The 17,859-nt window shown below is 39.5% G+C and overlaps 2 protein-coding genes across 14 annotated transcripts in view; both read right to left on the bottom strand.

The window, feature by feature from the left end:
* The window catches only part of LOC126747529 (heat shock protein 70 A1-like), a 402,096-nt gene that overhangs the window by 254,916 nt on the left and 129,321 nt on the right, over window positions 1-17,859 (bottom strand). The window lies entirely within an intron of this gene.
* The window catches only part of LOC126747539 (non-structural maintenance of chromosomes element 4 homolog A), an 80,889-nt gene that overhangs the window by 10,522 nt on the left and 52,508 nt on the right, over window positions 1-17,859 (bottom strand). Inside the window, exons 1-2 of one of the 2 annotated variants that reach the window (XR_007664227.1) lie at window positions 7,151-7,624; window positions 1,620-7,044 (exon numbers count right to left, since the gene is read on the bottom strand). The exons of the other annotated variant lie outside the window; for it this stretch is intronic. The gene's annotated coding sequence lies outside the window, so the exon portion shown is untranslated. Of the gene's footprint in view, window positions 1-1,619; window positions 7,045-7,150; window positions 7,625-17,859 lie in introns of those variants that run through there. 2 annotated transcript variants of the gene reach the window in all.

Genomic DNA, 17,859 nt, shown 5'->3' with positions numbered 1-17,859 from the left:
GGGCCACACCGAAGCCAATTGCTGGTACAAAAATGGGAAACCTCGGAAGGCATTAGTAATCAAAAAATGACGCCAGCTTGTTACAACACCCATAGCCACCATCTTGTGCAAGAATCAAGCTCCAGAATTCACGTATCGTATTGATGGCGGCGCAGATGTATTCATCATAAAACATTCAATAGTCAAAACATTAGGCGCAGTGATCATGCCGAACGATAAAAAACCGACAAAGGTCGTGCCTTTGTCGGATTCGGTAACCAAGTTGTTTACGCTATTGGTGTTTGTGATATTATTACAGTCTTGCCGACGTTAACATTAGACATTAATTTTGTTGTTATTGACGATCGAGTTTTTCCCAGTGGCATCGATATTTTAATTGGTTTAGATATTATCCTTCAACCCTTTGTATCTGTTAAAAAGGGTGGTAATGGAATTGAGTTATACTATCAGCCACCAGACATTTCTAAAGTATTAACTCTACAGCATTTTAATCATGTTAAAATGAATCAACCAGACCTACCAGAAAATTTAAAATCGCAAATTGAATCATTGTTATCAAAATATAAGAGCAAAACACCTGATCGCATCACCACCGGCAAGATGACTATTAGGTTAAAAAAAAAATGTACCCGTAGTGTATCACCCCCGTTGTTTAGCTTATGAAGAGCGTGTTCAAGTTGCTGACATAATAATTGAACTATTAAGGGACGGTATTATTCGCGAGTTCGATTGGGATTGGAGCTGCTCTTTTACAAAAAGAAAATAGTGAAGTGCGCCCGATAGCGTATTTTAGCCGACGTACAACGGAATACGAGTCCAGGTATCACTCCTATGATTTAGAAACTCTTGCTATAGTGGAGGCAATAGAACATTTCAGAGTGTACCTATACGGTGTGCATTTTACCGTGTTCACTGACTGTAATTCAGTGCGTGCAACATCACTTAAAAAGAACCTTCATCCCCGTGTAGCGCGATGGTGGGTTAAAGACGATTTTTCGATTGAGTACCGACCGGGTAGCAAAATGATACACGTGGACTATTTAAGCCGAAACCCCATTACCAGTGACGACCGTGAATTAAAACTGTGTGCCCTAAAAACAATTAACCCAAATAAACTGTATGATAAACAAACATTACGGGAATTCCAAAACAACGACGCGTTTTGCCAAGAAGTGTTTAGTAACCCAAATACCGATCCAGTCTATAAAGTTGTTGACAATATGATTGTAACCAAAACAAATCCTCCTAAGTGCTTTGTGCCCGTGGCCGCGCGTTTGCTTATGATGCGTTTATACCGTGACCAATCTCTCATATTGGTTGGGACAAGTGTCTAAAGAAAATACGAGAACATTTGTTTTGGCCTAGGATAAGCAAGTGTTTAAAAAAATATATTAGGAATTGTAGAGCATGCGTACTGGGGAAATCACACACTGGCCCCCGACATGGACTTTGGCAGCATGGGGAAACCAAATAATATACTAGAATCATGGCATATTGATCATGCTGGCCCGTTAGTTAATTCAAATAGTTGCACATAAATCCTAGCAATAATAGATGCATTTTCAAAGTTATGTATTACAACCAATTCCTAAGAAAACATCAGAGTATTCAATACGTACCTTACTGCCAGTTTTTGAAGATTTAGGAAAACCTCAACGCATTATTGCTGACAGAGCCTTTTTTTTATGGTAAACACAAGCACAAGAGGAAAGTCCTATGTCACTCTTGGAGTGGTGCTTGCGCGAAGATATTTGTGGGCATTTATCTTGAATCGCTGTAGGTTGTATGCGTCGGGAAATATGTAAGGTGGAAGCCCGTTCCACAAAGAAGATGTTCTCCAGATGAATGAGTCCCGATACAGCGACGTCCTTGGGGTAGGCAGGTGGACTCGATGTTGATGAGCCGCAACTGCTAGACGCGTCCTTCTTGCCGGAACAGCCCTGGGTGGAATCAGGCCTGCCAGCTCAGAGGAGCACTTATCGTGATAATAACGGTAGAATAAACAGAGATCAGCCACCTTTCTCCTGTGCTCCAGGCTATCCAGACTCTTTGTCAGTTCTGGTTTGTCGATAAGACGAATAGCTCTCTTCTGTATAGAATCCAGCAGGTTTAAACTATGCTTGGGTGCAGAGCTCCAGACATGCGAGCAATAATCGAGGGAAGGGCGTATTTGAGCCTTATAAAGAGTCAGCAGCTGTTCTGGTGTATACAGTTTTTTCGTTTTGAAAAGCACTCCAAGTTTTTTGGAAGCCGCCCTGGCGATCTCGGCAACGTGGTCATGCCAGGACACACTGTTGGTGACCTCGACTCCTAGAAGATGTAAAGATGATTTCATTGGCAATGTTTTCCCTGCCATAACCAGCTCCGGGTCAGCAAGGTAATCGTAAATACTGCAGCCTGCGTTTTTTTAGCATTAAAATTGACCAAATTGTTATCGCCCCACTCCAAGATTGGTCTAATATCGTTGTTGGTTGAAGCTATTCGTTGCTGCCTAAGATTCTGAGAACTTGCGGCTGTCGTTGGTTTGGCGGACTTAAATGTGGAAATAAGTGTGCTATCGTCCGCAAAGCTGTAGATTGGATTGACAGTGGTTCCTAGCAAATCGTTGATATATACCAAGAAAAGGGTGGGGGATAGAATGCATCCTTGAGGGACTCCAGCGTTAATGTTAAATTTGTCGGAGAGGTATCCATCGACGGCTACTTGGATTGTTCGTTGTTCAAGAAAACTTTTGATCCAATTTAATAATGAGTTTTGTATGCCGATTGAGGAGAGCTTGGTTAGTAGTTCCTCATGCCACACTCTGTCAAATGCCTTGGAAATGTCAAGAGCGACTGAGTGGGACTCGCCGTGCTTCTCCATGGCCTCCGTCCACAAGTGTGTGACGTAGGCCAGAAGATCGCCGGTGGATCTAAGCTTTCGGAAGCCGTTTTGATGATCGCTGATTAGTCCAGATGATTCCGGATATCTTAACAGTTGTTGGTTGACTGCTTTCTCCATAATCTTCGATATTACTGGAACTAGTGCAATCGGGCGGTAATTGGAGGGCATCGTCTTCTTACCCTTTTTGGGTACAGCTTGCACTCGAGCAGTTTTCCAGCTTGTTGAAAATTGGCCCTGCTTATACGATGCCGTGAACAGTCTACATAAGGGAGGAGTCAATTCGTCTGCACAACGTTTTAGTATTAGAGCTGGAATTCCATCGGGTCCAGTAGCTTTGTTGGTGTCTACGCTTTTAAGAATTTTATTTATAATTCGTTGGGGAAACGAAATTTCTCCCATCGATGAATTCACCCTTGGCAAATGTGGCGGTGTTTTGCCTTGCGAGTGCAGAGTAGAATTGGACGCGAAGAGTTTACCCAGTAAGTTGGCTTTTTCCCTTGCTGTTACCGCGATAGAACCATCATCTGCTGTTAGGGGTGGCAAGGCCGACTTAGCAAATCCTTGACTAACGGCTTTCGATACCGACCAGAAAGATCTTGTTCCATTTGGGCAGTTTAGCAGTTTGTTTTTGAACCTGTTGTTGTGACTCTCTTTGCATTCATCAATAATTCGCTTGCAGCTATTTCTGGAGGATAAAAAGTTCCTCCGATTTTCGATGGAAGGATGTTGACGCCATTTGCGATATGCTGCGTTTTTAGTGTTTACTGCCTTTTTGCAATTCAGGTTGAACCATTGCTTGTTGTTTGATCCGCATTTAGTAGAAAAAGGGATATAAGCTTCGTCTCTGTAATTTGGTTTGCACATTCTGAGATGTTATTGGTTCTAAAGCAGACTTTTTTCCAAGGGAATGAGCGATAAAATTCCCGAAGATGGTTCCACTCTGCTGATTTATAGTGCCATACCTTCCGCGGCATCGGAGGATCCTGCGATTTAACCTCCAACTAGCAAGAGACTGTTATCAATTTGTGGTCCGATGTTTCTAGGGGGGCATGTACTGATACTGTGTACGAGTCAGGGTCTGAAGCCAAGACCAGATCTAGGAGACTCGCGAACTCGCCGTCTCGATCGGGGATTCTGGTAGGTTCCTCCACAAGCTGCGTAAGACCGCATATGGTGGCAAATAGCTCAGCTTCTCGTTCTTCATCGTCGTTCTTGTTGCAGAAGCGCAGCCAGTTGATATTGTGAACCTTAAAATCACCCATGACGATGATTTCTGCGCTTGGGTAGTCAATTTGCAGATGGTTAATGCAATCAACCAGGTTCAAAAAGAGCCGTCTATATTGGGTGTCGCTTGGTGGTCTGTAGATACAGCAGATAAATTTCGTGGCACCACTGGCTATTATTTTGAACCACATGACGTCGAAGTCCGCAGGTTCAAGCGTTTCCTCCCGCTGGCAACTCAAATCCTTCTTGACAAATACTGCCAATCCAAAGTTTAGTCGAAATCGGGTGTGTAGGTCGTATCCAGGATAAATGAGGTGAACATCTGTTGTTGAAGGTTTCACCTTTGTTTCTGTCAATGCCAGAATGTGAGGCTTATTTGATTGCAGGTGTTGGTGTACTGCATTAACATTGGTGTTTAGGCCTCTGATGTTGCAGAAATTGATTTTTAGGCTTTTTTTTTTAGATTCAATAATTTCATTTAATTCAATAATTCAAGATTTGCTTATTAAAATTTTTTGAAACTTTGCACAAGGGTTTGCCAGATTGGTCTCTTCAAAAAGTTATCTTACATTTTTTGTAAAAAATGTACAGGGAAGCCAATAGTTGACCCTCTTAAAATTTACATGGGTTTTCCTATGTTCCGCTCGGCGACGCACCACCCGGTATACAAGCTTTCCTATCTTATCTTATCAATCTTATCTATTCTCTTAATCTAGGTTTATGTCTTATATTCAAATATTTTCCCTCTTTTTTTTTATTTTGATTTTTTATTATTTTTAACCCTTTTTCTAATCGAAGTTATCGTCGGGGACAACTAACTCGGCCAGACGATTGAAGTGTCTAACTTCTTCTCTATCTGTTTCACCGTTATCTTTTCTTAACTGGAAGATTATATTCCCTTTTTCCCTTTTGCATCTTTCTCTCCCTCTCATTCGCTCCTCTAGATTGCACTCCTTCCTAGCATGCTCTGCCGTGTCCTCACATCTTGCATTCGTTCTGTGTTCATACATTCCGCACTTACACTCCCACGCACCCTTTCTTTTGTACTTATAAATGTAGGCGTCAAAATTCCCGTGACCCGTTGTGAGTTGTGCTTCCTTTTTTGTTAGGCAGAGCACGCCTCTGCCTGCCAGGGGACACAACGCGAACGTGGTTCTCCCTTTCATGCTTCTCATCCATTCCTCATTCCATCTATTTCATTATCCATTCATATTTAATCCTTTTGTACTCATTTTTACTCATCCATTCGTAGTCGTTTGCCTCCTATTCACCTTCTCTCATCATTTCTCTTGCTCTCACATGTGCGCCGCGCCCATCCGTTCCCCTCTTAAGTCTTTCCCATTTCACGCGTATGTATTTACGTTCACTCTCACTCATGCATATAATTTTTTGACATTGTTTTATTTTTTCGTTCATTGTTTTACGTTGAAAAGAGTAGTCGTTGACTGTTCTAGCAATTATCTGCGAGTCAGTCACCACTAGCGCACTTTCCCCAGCAGACATTACTTCCATGGTTGTTCCTGATCCCGAGCTTGAGGGCTTCCAGTTCGGCCTCAATGACTCCCCCTTTAGGTTTAATCATTTTGCCCTTGACTAATAAATTCCCCTGTCCGTAATCCCCTTTCTATTCAGCCCAGTCCCACGCATTCTTGCCCCAGCGCCGCGTCCACCCATAATTTCCATTCATACGTCATGTTGCCCTCGTCCATGCAGTTTACTCTTTTATTAATTTTTATTCTCTCATTCTTATTCGTTCTCCCAATCTTTGCCCTTTGCTTCCTTTCTCGTTTTTGCTTGCGCCACCGCCTCTAGCCAAAGCGGCGCGCATCCATGCATAACCTGCAGCGCTTTGGTTGACACTGTGGTATAGGATGGTCCCATTCCCCTCAGTGCCACCCTTTGAGCTGCCTCCAGTTGCCTTGTGTTTCTGCTGTCACTCCCTTTTAAGCCCCACACCTCTGCCCCATACAGTAAAGCTGGTTTAAAAACCCTTTCGTAAAATATTTTTGTGATTTCTCCAGTCCTTAGCCCTTTTCTTTCTAGCAACCCACTTATTTTCCCCATTGTTTTTCCCTACCTTAGCCCTTACCATTTTCAGATGGTTTAAGAAGAGCCCTTTCCCATCAATAAGAACCCCTAGATATTTACTACTTTCCCTTAATTCCACTCTTTCTTCCCCCAGCTTGACAACTGGTGGCCTGATTTTCCGCGCCGCAGGTTCAAAAAAAGCTTCCGTTTTCTCGCTGTTGTATAACAGTCCATTCATTCTCCCCCATTCGTTCGTTTTCTCCCACACGCTCACCCATCTCCTTTCAATTTCTCTGCAGGATTTGCCTCTGATCAAGGAAGGGACAGGACCATTAACGGTGGTGTTGTGACCAGCACAACTTTAGTAATAAGGACAATAATAGAAAAAAGCTTAAAAACATATATAGTGACGCCCTCTAACTTTGGACTTAAATAATTTAACTGAGACGTATTAATAACGCGCGTCGCCGTCCCTCGCTTACCCCAAATCAATCAATAAGTAGGCAGTATGAAGTCGTCCATCGAACAAGTAAAAAGTAGGTCTCGGTCGCCCTTCATACGGTCAATCTCCGTCTTGAACTTTGCTCCCGGTTTTGGCGCGCAATAGCCGATCGGTATCTTTTATGTGCTATTTATAGCTCGCGGCAGTACTCCCCCGGTATATTTGAACTAAGCTTTTAGTAGTGATTACAACGTACAACGTATAGTTTTGTAGACTATATTTATGAACCAATTTATGAATTAATCGGGTTTAATAAAGTTGTGTTAAACCGAAAGGGGCTTGATTTATTTCCCAAAGTAAGGCGAACCCTTGGGCAAACCAGTGATCACTCTGTATGGCCAAATAATTCCAGCAATAGCAAAACCTCTAGGTAACAGCAATTCTTCCTTCGATAGCTGCCGATGGAGCTATAGAGAGTGAAAAGATAAATAACCCACGAGCATCAAGCTTTTGACTTTTAAGCCATAAAACCAAAAAAAAAAAGAAATTACTGGAGAAAGAAATAAAACTTACTTGGTAGCCCTCGGTCAAAGCATCTGAGTCCAGTGAGCCGATGTTAAGGCTGGCAAATGAGATGAGTAGGGGCCCGTGCTTCGAATCCTCAAATGAGTATGGATTTCCCCTCAACAAATCAAATGGGGAATACCACTAGTGACAGCGCCGGTTAGATTCTCCTTAACTGGGAGCCACAGCAATCAACGAACCTGACTTAACTGGCAAAAATTACCGCACGCTGCTCTGGCACCACTAACTCGACTGAACTAAGATGGCCGAATCGAAACTCCCTATTTATAGAGACGACGAAACTACCGGAAATCTAGTGCTATCCCTCTTCCTCGTCAAAAAAAAACAAAACTTGGAAAAAAATAACCCATTTACATCTGCCACAAGAGTGACGAGTAGTGACAAGTTCAGCTCAAGCCCGTTGCCAAGCATCGTCGGCGAAAACACAACATACAGGTGGAAGACGTCATGTCCGAGTCAACACGAACAAGAAAACGTAAGACACAAACAAAAACTCCATAGGCATCAGAAATCCGGCATCAAAGCCTGTAACGAACTTACTAAATTTTCTGTAATTCTCTTATTTATCCATAGAATTACTCGGTTCTTTTTCCAATTTAAATTAATAATTTTCAAGATTCATATTGACAACTAAGATTTGCCCAGTAAAGTTAGGAAAGTTTCTATTTTGTTAATAAACGCGCGACCGCGTTAATTATTAATTTATCACCGCGTTAATACCTCAGTACCGTTCCGTACCACCGTACCACCACTACTGTTACCGCGTTTACTAAGTACCGCGCATGTCCGTGCTCTATATAACGCGATGCACTGACCGGCAGTCCCAGTTGGCAGTTGAATTGCACACGACAGCGAGCCATCGTTAAATCTAATAAATAAATAAACAATCAGTATTCCTCTTATTATTCTTATATAGATTCTTTATTAAATAATCAAAAAAGAAATTCGTAAATCAAAAAAAAAAAAAAAACAACACGGCGGAACCTAGCGTCCCTTCGCCCCACATCGTCAGTGGGGGGCAAACTCATCGCCGATCAATCGGAGATAAGGCGGAGAAAAGTGAAAGAGAGCAAATGGACACGTCAGATGGATACACCACCGACCGGTCCTACAAGAGTGAGGAGATAAGAACCAAAAAGAAGACCGAGCGGGGTAAGACTTTGGATGGCCAATCCTCGTCCTCAAAATTCAAAAAACCCTCGTCAACCTCATCCCGTACTTTAAATAAATCTTTCATTATTCCTGATACTAACCCGGTAAAGGGGACGAGCCACAGCGCCGGCCTAACCCCACTCCAGGGTGAAAAACTTTTACTCGTCCAGAAGAAACTAAAAACCCTTGAATTGGAATCTCAGGAGAAGGACTTGCTGCTAGAAAAACGCAACAGCGAAAACATTACACTAAAATTAGAAAATGAACAGTTGAAAGAAAAACTAAAAAATTTTGAAGAACAGTTAATTGTGATCCAGAAGCAGGTCTTTCTCCTGAGTGAAAAACTCGAACTAGCACAAAATGAAAAACAAAATCTTATTATAAATAACCAAAACCTATCTGCTCACCTGAGGCAGGTGGAGTCGGATAAACAAAAATTATTGAACTTAGAACAATCCCGCAAAAGACCGAGAGAAGAGGCAAGCACCTCATCGCCCGACAAGGACGATGAGATGCAGGTCTCTGATAATGAAAAAATAAACACAAAAGAAACACAAAACCTTGACTCGGCCACTCCAGCTCCCTCAGATGAGGAGGAGGAGGGGTTTGTGACGGTGGACAAAAAGGGTAAAAGGAAAGCAAATATAAATGAAAAAAACATAAATGTAAATAAAGAAAAGAACCCTCTATTTATGCCACACAATGACCTCTCCCTGGCGGGGAAGAGCGCCCAACCCAATATACAAAAAGTCCCAAAAGTAGTTATTAGAGATACGTCTAACTGGGCAGCTAAATAAAAGATGATTGCTGAAAACAAAATTTATTTAATAAAGACACAAAAAGATAGGTTGGGTTTGGCGCTCTTCCCAAAGACGCCCCAGGACCACAGGGCTTTAACAGGTCTCCTCCGGGAAAGGGGAGTGGAATTCCACTCCTTTTTCCTAGAGGAAGACAGAAAACTAAATGTTATCCTGCGTGGATTAGACAGAAACTTTAACCTCAAAGAGGTAGAAGAGGAATTGAGGTCGATGGGGTTCGAGCCCGAAGAGCTGGGCTGGTTTAATACCGGCCCAGGTCGAAAAAGGCCCACGGACCTCATTAGATTTTTAGTACCCAAAGAACAGGATAATATCTTTAAAATAGACAATATATTAAAAATTAAAGTGCGCGTGGAACGTTTAAAAACATACACTATAGATAATATTAGACAGATTGGGCAATGCCATAGGTGTCAGGAGTATGGTCACTCAATGACAAATTGCACCGCATGGCCGAGATGCCACAAATGTAAAGAGGAGCATTTCTACAGCGAATGCAAGAAAGAGAGGACTTCGCCGGCACAGTGCTGCAATTGCGGGGGTGACCACCCTGCAAACTTTTGGCGTTGTCCAAAAAATCCAAACTTCTTAAACCTAAACAAACAAAAAAACACTGTAAGCTTTGCCGAGGCCACAAAAAAAACCAATATAAACATTGGAAATAAGGGGGAGGAGCCTATGGGGGCCATATTGGGGGCGGGCACCTCAGCAGTTTCGACGAAACAAGTTGGGTGGCCTACCCAAAATAATGGTCTTTTACATCTTTTAAGCATGCCTGATGATGTACTTGACAAAAAAATACATAATATAATGCAAAAATTAAATAAATTAAACGCCAATCCGGCGATAAAATTGCCCTTAGGCGCTAATTAGAGAATCTGGGGGACCTCTCCAAATGCCTAAACATTATCAGCTGAAACAATTCCAACTTCCATGGAAGGATATTTTTTTTATAAACCTTAAACTAAAAGCTTCAGCTAAATCTCATCTCTTTCTCTGTTTTTTCATTACTCTCATTTTATTATTTTTACTTCATCTCTATTTTTACACCTTTATTCTAAACATCATATCCCATTCTTAACAAAAATCACACCAAAACTCTCAGAAATCTAATATATCAAACGTTCCACGCGTACTAAACCACCAAACCTCCAAAACAAGTCAAATAAAAAATAAACCTTGAAACAACACCCAACCTAATCTACCGCATAAACACAATGCGGTAGAACGCGGTTCACACCGCCAAAAACGAGCAAAAGTTAACAATAAAGTCGCACCAACAGATTTCACCTTGGGGGGCGGGGCTTGCGTTTGGGCTCGCAGCCAATACCAACGTCCCGCCGACCATATAAATATAACCACACACACACCATCTAGTGATGTGCAATGATTACTTTTATAAGTATCGAGTAGATACTGATACTTTGATTTGAAGTATCAGATACTTTGTATTCGTTACAAAGTAATCATTACTTGTATACTTGTTAGTTGTTAGTAAATATACGGACGAATATTAAGATTTTTTTATGAATACCTATATTAAATTTAGGGCTTGCTCTGGCGTTTGTTATATTTTTTGAGTATAATAGAGGGTTATCAAGTTTCAGTAAGATATTACAAAATGCACATTACCCAAAACAAAACACAGTTATGCAAGTATAAAAAGGGGGTAATTATAAGCGAAGACTTTTATAATGGTATTAAAATATTTATCGAAATAAAAATTAAAATAAACTATAAAAACATTTGTATCAAAATAATATATTAAATGTAATAATTGCAAACAACACAAAACAAAATAATTAAGAATATCTAGTTCTAATGGGAAAATATATAGTAAAAAATTCGGCAAATTAATTTAGAGAAGTCAAAACAAATGTGAATTGCTGTTTAAAAACATCATCTTTTCTAAATTTTTTTTGGTTTAATTCTGCTCCTGCGATCTGATACTAATTGGCCCGCCTTAGAAAATACCCGTTCACTTGGAACAGAAGTTGCCGTTATGCCTAAGTATTTTCGTGCCAACTCTGCTAAATTTGGATACACTGCTTCCCTTGTTTTTCACCATTTTAACGGGTCATCATTCCTTTTAATGTTTTGCTCTTTGGTATACTGCTTATCTTCAATAATTGAAGTAGCTACCGTAGATGTATTTTTCGATATTCTCGCATCGAAACATTTCCAGATTGACTCCTCTTCCACAGTATCCTCTTCATCTATTGACATATTTTGCACGTCCATAGCGTCATTACTTTTTTTGATAAGCATTGATATTTCAGAAACTAAAAGTTCTCTCACTTGAACTACTGCATTATCGTCACTGAAACCTTTTTTTTTAAAACGGGGATCCAAATAGGTTGCTTTTGTAAGTATAGTGTTGTATTCCATTCGATTAAATCTCGTTTTTAAGCCTTGTATTAAATTGTTTTTTAAATCTAAGGCAGCGTTATCATCTGTTTGGATCCCGCCCAAAAATTGTTTTAAGCTTTCAATTAAGGGTATTATTTTAGAAACACTTATACTTCTTTCGGCACTAAGTTCTCTTGTCACCTCCTCAAAAGGTTTTAAAAGAGCACAAAATTGTTTTAAGAGCGACCATTCATCCACAGTTAATGCCTCCACAGGATTATGTAAAATGCCAATAGCTGCTTCAAGTGGTATCTGAATTTCACAAATCCTTTTAAACATAAAATAAATTGAATTCCAACGAGTTACAACATCATTAATTAATTTTAGATTTTTACTAATCATCTGCATTTGAAATTCATTAAGTTTTCCTGCTGCTGTGGTACTGCGATGAAAATATTCTACAATTTTTTTAACTTTGTTTTGCAATGGCTGTAGCTGTTTTAGGGCATCTTGAACGACAAGGTTTAAAGTATGAGCCAGGCATGGTAGATTTGGCCAACCAGTTAACCTTATTGCAGCTGTAATATTTCTTGCATTGTCAGTTACAACAGCTTCTATTTTACTGCAAATGTTCCATTTATTTAGAATATGTAATAGCTTGTTTCTGATATTTTCAGCCGTATGATTTTCTTCAAAATGAAAACAACCCAACAACAATGACTTTGGTGTCCACTCTTTATTTACATAAAGGGCAGTTACCGCCATATAGTTTTCAACAGAACGTGACGTCCAAGTATCAGTAGTAAGCGTGATAAACTCTGCTTCATTTAATAAAGATTTTACTTTTAAAACAATGTCATCATATTTTTGGCTTAGTAAATCTCGACTAAAAGTTGTTCTTGATGGTAGTTGATAAGAGGGATCAAGAGCAGCTACTAGAGATTTAAATCCATTATCTCCGACGACAGAAAATGGTTGCAGGTCTTGCAAAATCATGTTTAAGACCATTCCATTTAAAAATTTTGTCCTAGAAACGGATGCTGGGCGTACAGAAAGAGTAGAAATTTTGGCTTGGGAATAAACCTTGCGTGCAGGAACTTTTCCAGCAAACTGAGGTTTTAAGGCATTTGTATTATTATTATCACCAACCTGTGCAATATCTAAACTAGTTAAACGTCCTGCTCGATCAGATTCAACATTAGGAACATTGGCCAGTTTATTTCTTTCAATACTTTTATCTTCGTGAAGTACTGAGAAATGTTTTGCTTTTAAATGTTTTTGTAAATTTGACGTGGCTCCGCCTTTATAAGATAACACACTCTTACAAATATCACACTTAGCTTTTTCACTGCTGACCACAGTAAAATGCAACCAAACTTTACTCTTTTTTTATCAGACATCACGCAAATTCAAAACAACGTAAAACTAAACTTTTAATAAAACTTGACGCCACGGTAACTTACTTAAAACTGAGCCACTTCTTTGAGTTCCCTATAAGTTTATTTACCTGTCTACCTTATAATAAATTTTAAAATTGAATAAGTAGGTAGTAAAATAACGCCTTCTTAAAAAATAAACAAAATTATTAAAAAAAAAAAAACAACCATAATTCCTTTTCTCTGTAATATCTATAATAATTTATGACTATGACCGCCGTCCGTCATTATCACATTATTTATATTATAAATAAACTGAGACACACCCTAAACAAACCGCCGCCGCACCGGTCGGTACCTACCCTGCCTCGCCAGCCGCCAACTCACCACACTTACTAGATACTTTAATACTTATGCTAATAAAAAGTAATCAAGTAATCGGGTACGACGGACGAATTCAAATACTTTTACCTACAACAAGGTATCGAGTATCGAAGTATCAAGTAAGTGCGTGGCGACAACGCCGGGTAAATATAAATAGGTATTATTTTATTGATTAATTATTTATTGTTGGGCCGATCGGCGGCGGTTTATTTCATTTTATTAACAATATTGCCATATTTTACTTATAAAATATATTTAGAACGCATAAGCAGCCACGGGTGACATGGAAATTTGGGATTTAAAAAAGTATTCGAGTAACGAGTAGTTGGGGTCGAAGGATTCGATTACTTCGAATCTTCGCATGTATCAGATATTAAAGTATCGAGTAGATACTATCCGCACATCTCTAACACCATCTCCCGACAGTTAAATCCCGTGCTCCGCGCCGTCAAGATCCAAAGCACTCAGATGCGACCCAATAAACTAAAGATAGGCGCCTATAAACAAGATAAAAACACATCATTAAACCGGTAAGAGCGTAAAATAGCTAGACCGGAGAATCAGTGGAGAACAACAACAAGTCGGCAGTTCGCCGAGTCCAAGAGTAGCAGTCCGAGCGAGGTAAGCCCCACAGTACCGTACATCGCTCCGCCGCCGCCAGCTCCTTCACTCCGCCGCTGTTGTCAGCATGTAAGTATAATAGGTAAGAAGGTAGGCAAATCCCTTTTTCCTATTCCTAGTGTACACGGGGTTGCGTGCCGGACCGTTACGGGGTAACACTGTGTATTCCTTAAAAAGTGCTAGGGGGCTACGTGTCGGACCGTTACGAGGTATCACCCTGCATTGGATATTATCCCATTATTCCCAACCTGACAGCATTGCCATCTTCTACCTACATAATTAAGACCGCGTCTGCCGACATTTTAAACAGAGTTGGCCAAGGTTACGAGCGACCGCATTTATTTTCCATACTAGACCGTTTAATTATCCTGTGGGTGACTTACCGCTTACCATTCCGATTAATACCGACCATTTCATGCTTTATTTTCCCTGGGCTGTATCTGATGACCGTTTATTCACTGCCATAAATTACCGCACCGCTTTTACATTTTGCTTACCGACATGGGTTCTCTTCATTGCACTCCTCCTCTTCCCGCACCGTACCGTATTGAATTTGGCCGTATGTAAGGCTTATTGAGAAGTGTTAGCAAAGAGATGACATGTTAGGTTTTGGGGATGAATAAATGTGATTTTGTTATAATATTGCCCATTGTTTTACTAACACAGAAGACCTGGATTACTTTCTCCACTGTCTAAAGGCTACCCGATAGGCCGTGGTCCCTCATCCACATTAAACTTGAGGGTGGCGCCCGAGATAATGGTTGGATAACCAACTACAAACTTTATAAATAACCCAGAAGATCAAGAGGGGATAGAAAAAATTGGTAAGCGCCAGTAAACACCATTACAAGCCCTGCCGGAAATGACGGTCACAGGCACCGCTGCCAATAATTTTCAGGGAGACCACGGTGCCACCAGAAATTGTGTAATTATTGTATTTATTTAAATGAATTCCAAAAATACATACACCAAAAGATAGCCGAATCCCCGCACATCCCACTAAACCAACATCTCAGAGAAAGCTGTCGCGATCGGCCAAATACCCCGTGATAAAGAATCAGTTCCAAACGTGGCGTCACAAGATGTCTCAATTCGTAAGATTTTTGGGTATTCCTTGGCAACGCTGTGAGTATTACAGCGCCCACATGGTCCAGTCAGCAAAACCCCGTCACGTGAACTTAGCTAACAGACGCCGAATGTCAAAACAAATGTCAAGATGAAATCAAAACATCATTGGCGGTTGCTTCCGAAGAAATCGGACGCGTGCTTGCTAACTAATTATAGAATTACTAATTTTGTGTATCCTACCTAGTGTCTATAGGTGAAAAGCCAAAGAAACAAAGAAAGCTTGGTAAGATGTACCCTTTTAGTCACTAGAGGTTGGGGGAGTATTGGTTGAGATAGGTTTTACACTCAATGTAACCTTTATAGGTTAAGTTATTGAAGTAAAAACGGAGGAAGCCGAAGGGGCCCGAGGCCGCTATCGGAATATAATAGAAGAGTTTATAAGAATGAAAGCAATTCCATTGGGCCTTTTCAGGTAATAATTCAAAGAATAAGAGATAAGAACATTGGTGGTCTTCACCCAATGTCCTTAACAAAATTTTTATTTGAGCAAAATTTCAAAAACCTGAAGGGACCCATGAGAAAGGGCCAAAATGTTGGATTTAACAATTATATTGATGCCAATGAAGTGTTAGACAATACGGAAATTAAAAATAAAGATTATTATGCATATGTGCCAGGGTAAGTCGACAATACAGAGAGAAAAAAAAGTGTCAGCAATGTGGAAAGCTAGAACACAGAGAAATGTTTGGAAACCAAATGCATTCATTGCGAAAGTAAGGAACATGAATCAATATATAAGAAGTGTCCTGAAAGAGTGGGACAAAAATAAATAGACCAAATAAAAGACTATATATGTCTTTAGATTTCATGTCTTTTTATGATGCAGATATGGCAGTAGCCAAAGTGAAAAAGACAGGGTATACTGTACAGAGGAAGGCATTTCCAACTCTCCAAACTCCAAGGAGGACAGTAGACAACACGTTTAGGGCAATTAGCGAAAATAGACAGTTATATAATGAAAGACAAAATATATAGCAAAGTCCATCATACAGCAGCAAATTCACAGCATTGAAGAAAAGAAAAGCATCACCCCCAAACATAAGAAAGAGCATGAGAGATGTCTGCTTCCGCAAAATGCAAGAGTAGCCAACACAGGCAACATGATCCAATATTTGGATAATAAACATGCAAGTGAAAACGAATCTCCGGTGACAACTATAATTGATGAGACTTCAAATGGATCAATGGAAATGAGCATTGAGGATATATAAATAAAACAAGGATGGAAGACAGGATTCCGAACAGCAAACATAAATAGACAGGAATATAACTCACCTGAAAGAAAACAAAAGTCATATAAATTACAATCAATTGAAAATGATGCAGAGATGATGCAGTGGTAGAGAGTGTTGCACGATAATTCAATAGAATATTAGAGGTATTAAATCAAGCATAAATAACTTAAAATTACTCATAAATCAATATAAACCAGACATAATAAGACTTCGCCAATAACAATATGAAAATTAATGAGGAACTATCTATAAATTTTCAAGTACAATGTTAAAAAATAGAAAAATTAAAAATTCATATTATTAATGTGTATGCCCCACCAAATGTACAGTGGGAGGGAAAGACATTGGAGAATATAATAAATAAAACTAGTAGCCCGAAAATACTATTGGGGGATCCCAATGGACAACATCCAATGTGGGGAAGTTCAAAAGAAAATCCAAATTCTAAAATCAAAAAAAATTGTTGACATTTTAAATAAGACTGACTTGGTGATCTTGAACGATGGAAGGGAAACGAGAATGGCATCACCAGACCAAAATAAATCAGTCCCAGATATAACCATGCCTTCGCCATGCATTGCAATACAAACAGAGTGGATAAACACTGAAGATTGTGGTAATAACAGAGATCACTATCCGATTGTGATTAAAATGATTTTAGGAAATCCTAGGAAGGATAAAGTAGTAAGAAAAGAGAGAAGGAACATAAACAAGGCAAATTGGGAGGAATACGGAGACAAAATATTAACTGAAATGAGCATTAGAAGCCACATTATTACTTACGAGAAGCGAGAAGAAATCATGGAGAATGCAGCGAGGGAAACTATACCGTTTAAGAGCGATCATCGACCAAAACAACAAAGAAAAATTAGTGTATGGTGGGATAATGAACGTGATGACATAATTAAAAGAAGGAAACAGGCAAAGAAGAACTTAAATGAAAGTTATACTAGGGAAAACTATATTGAAGCGAAAAGGTTGATAGCAAAAACGAAACTAGAATTGAATAGAAAAAAGAGGGACAGTTTTAGAAAATTTTGTGAAGGAATGAATAGAAACACTCCAGTTAAAAAAATATGGAAAACAATTAGAATATTCTCGAATAATCAAATCAATGGAAAAAGGTCTGGACTATCAGGGAAAAATGTAGCAATAGAAATATTGAAAAATTGGGAACCATAGATATTGATCCCAGTTTTGAGACATCAAACGAAATAGAAGAGGAGGAAAGGCCAATAACATTATACAAAGTGGGATATGCGTTGGGAAACAAAAGAAATACAGCGCCGGGAATGGTCAACACTACCGGATGGAATACTATGGACATGACCTACATGGAATACACTACCGCTCAAAAGTATTTGCCCACCATGTATTATTTTTAATATTTTAAATTAGATACAAAAATCTTATTTTTATACCTATATTTAGATTGTATCTCTTTTGTAAATTGCATATATGCTAAATACGAACGTTGAACGACAGGGAGACAACAATTGTATTTCTTAAAATACAAATTGACAGTATAGCGTGCAGCAACAGAAACAATGAGTTAAAGCGACTTAAAATCTAAGGTTTATATAAGGCAAAAAGTAGTGATGTAGCCAACCCCGCATGTGGGTAGATTTACACTG

The sequence above is a fragment of the Anthonomus grandis genome, chromosome 19, assembly GCF_022605725.1.
Source record: "Anthonomus grandis grandis chromosome 19, icAntGran1.3, whole genome shotgun sequence".
Lineage (NCBI taxonomy): Eukaryota > Metazoa > Arthropoda > Insecta > Coleoptera > Curculionidae > Anthonomus > Anthonomus grandis.
The sequence above is the reverse complement of the archived record's forward strand: the minus strand, read 5'-3'. Positions and strand labels throughout refer to the sequence as shown.